This window comes from Amphimedon queenslandica, unplaced genomic scaffold (genome assembly GCF_000090795.2).
Source record: "Amphimedon queenslandica unplaced genomic scaffold, v1.1 AMPQUscaffold_8616_Cont19441, whole genome shotgun sequence".
In the NCBI taxonomy this organism is placed as follows: domain Eukaryota; kingdom Metazoa; phylum Porifera; class Demospongiae; order Haplosclerida; family Niphatidae; genus Amphimedon; species Amphimedon queenslandica.
In genome coordinates, this window is record NW_003551108.1 from 1 (window position 1) to 2,664 (window position 2,664).

Below are 2,664 nucleotides of genomic sequence, written 5' to 3' on the forward strand. Positions count from 1 at the left end.
AAATCAATACCTTCTTTTAGCTGGAAACCTCCACTAAAGTATTGCAGTAAGTTGATTCCAAGCATAGCTTAGTAAAAAATAAATTGCTTCTTCCAGAGCTGCAGATCTGCATCTGAGCATGCGCGACCACACCCAAATTTTGGAGCACATGGCAAGCTTGAAGCTTCTTTAATTAACAAAATGGCGGCATGTAGCTAAGATGGCTCGATCCAGCAGTCACAGCATCACTTTTTCCTTACTTGAAGAATGATCTGATGGGACATGGACCTGCGCATAGACTGTTGGAGTAGATTGGTGTAAGAATTATTCTTGTAGCACCAACTGATACTGAGATACACACCGACAACTGGATTGACAGGACTTGATTATGAAGATGAAGATGATGATGAAGATGAAAAAAGGTGGCTGAACAAAACGGCCGGTTTGCCGATTTTTGACTTTTCGCTTAGACAAGGTCTAGAGCCACGCTAGTGGTACCATTGGAGTCCTCTGGTCAAGATAAGGTCCTCTATAAAGTCTGGTAAGCATAGGAGCTCGTTTTCCCGGTATAGCAAGGCTGCAAAAGTCGTGGCAGCCATTTTGTTTGGGGGTGAATCCTACTTAGTAACGCTGCCGCGTTACTAATAGTACAGGGATTTTGGCAAAATTTTGTCAAAAATGAGAAGGAGAGAATTTCCTATTTCTATAATTTTTTTCTAAAACATATTCATGTTTTTATGTTGTGTAAAAAGTTTGAACTGATTCCAATCAATTTTGGATTTTTTATGAATTTTTAAAGTTGTAAAAATTAGACAAAAATACCCTGTACTACAGGCAGTACAGGGTAATTCATGTATTCAAGTACATGTACATTATTTTGTCAAGCAAATTAAAAGACGGTGAAATTAGAATCTATCTCACATGTTTGTCTCCTCTTTTTGCAGCTTTCTTTATCTCAGCTTCCTATTAATAATTAATAATCTTAATAACTAACCCCACCCACTCATTAATCAATTACCAGTTGCTTCTCTTGCCTCTCCAACTGCCCACGGTCTCTCTCAAGCTCTCGTCCTGTTTTCTTTAACACTTTCTGCTGCTGTCGCATTTGCTCTGCAAGTAAATAAACACAAAAAACACTTAAACTCACTCTACATGACTAAAACTACATACATGTATATAACCTTATTAAAAGAAATATAAGCACCCTTACCTTTAGGATCTGTTTTTCTAAAGGCCATTGCTTCTTTCTTGTCTCTCTGAGCTCTGTCTGTTCCTATTCACATGACCAAATCACAAGAAATACTTGTGATCTTTTTGCACTGCTGATTAATGCTGACGTCATCAACCACGCCCACACGAGACTGCGCCCATTTCACGGGCACGCCCCATTACGTCATTGTTGATATTACTCTAATTAACGCCCTCCCTCAAACAGTGACCCAACCCAATAAAAAACTGAAAAAAGCTCTCCCTGTCTCCCTCTCTCTCTTCATATTGAGCTTCAGATATTAACGAGTGTGTACTTTAATGTCTTACCACAGCTGGACGCTACCAGCTAGGACTAGCCCTCTACCTCCACAAGGCAAGAGAAGGGCCTTAACCGCCTCCTCTCTCTCTCTCTCTACTCCATTTTAACTTCTTGTTTTCTTTCCACAGGGTCAGGCTGGGGTGCCAGTGGTGGTAGTGATGAGCAGTTATTCTATTCCCTTGGGCCAGTTAATGGCATGATAGGAGGTAGGACTACCTGTTTTTTTACAATTTTACATGTACTATTACATGTATGATACATACTGTACATGCACATGTACATGTACATGCATGTGTGTCTCAATACTTGTTTAGTAAGTAGTGCAATTAATTTTATGCTAAAGTTAATTTAATAATTGGATATACATGTACATGTAATTGCATGATATTACATGTAATTTTAGAGCGAGCAACTTAAATTTGGAAAATTTGTCAATTTGATTCTCATTTGCCAATACAAGAATATTTACTACTAAAAGTCTTTAATATATGCATGCATGCATCATTATTGTATGTACATGTACATGTACTTACATGTATAGCTGGTACATGTAATTTAAGAGTTTTAAAACTTTGAATGTGCAATAATTTCTTTGCCGTTTGCCAAAATTAAATCCACACATTTGTACTATAATACTTGACTCGTGGCTGCCAATTTGTCCAATTGAAATTCACCAATTATCGTCAAAATTCCATCCCTTTAAATGGATACATGTGCATGTCGGTTTTTAAACAATAATTGATGAGTTAAATTAATTCTATTAAGAATTCTATATGTACATGTACATGTGCATGTACGTACAGTACATGTACTTGTTTTTTTTATTTGTAACAAAATACACGTAGGTGCATGTACATGTACACTGTACATGAATGTAAACCCTGGCACTTTGGTTTGTTTGTAAATATTAGTACACTACATGTAGACACATGCATACATGTACATGTAAATTATGTACGTACATGTACATGTACATGCATTGCTATAAATGCTGTTAATTACAGATTGTAATGTACAATGTACATGTATTATCTCATTATACCTGTACACTTACATCTAGTTGTATTAAAAAACATTTACATGTACATGTACTAATACATGTAACTTGCCTTAAGGTAAAATGCCAAATTAAGAAATACATGTGTGTATGATGTGAT

General features: G+C 36.4%; 1 long non-coding RNA gene across 1 annotated transcript; it reads right to left on the minus strand.

Annotated features, from left to right (window-relative positions):
- Positions 1-921: 921 nt before the first annotated feature.
- Positions 922-1,299, minus strand: LOC109591249 (uncharacterized). The gene is made up of 3 exons (XR_002189726.1): positions 1,190-1,299; positions 998-1,089; positions 922-942 (listed from the first exon to the last, which is right to left on the minus strand). It is a non-coding gene; the product is annotated as an uncharacterized LOC109591249 (long non-coding RNA).
- Positions 1,300-2,664: the final 1,365 nt, after the last annotated feature.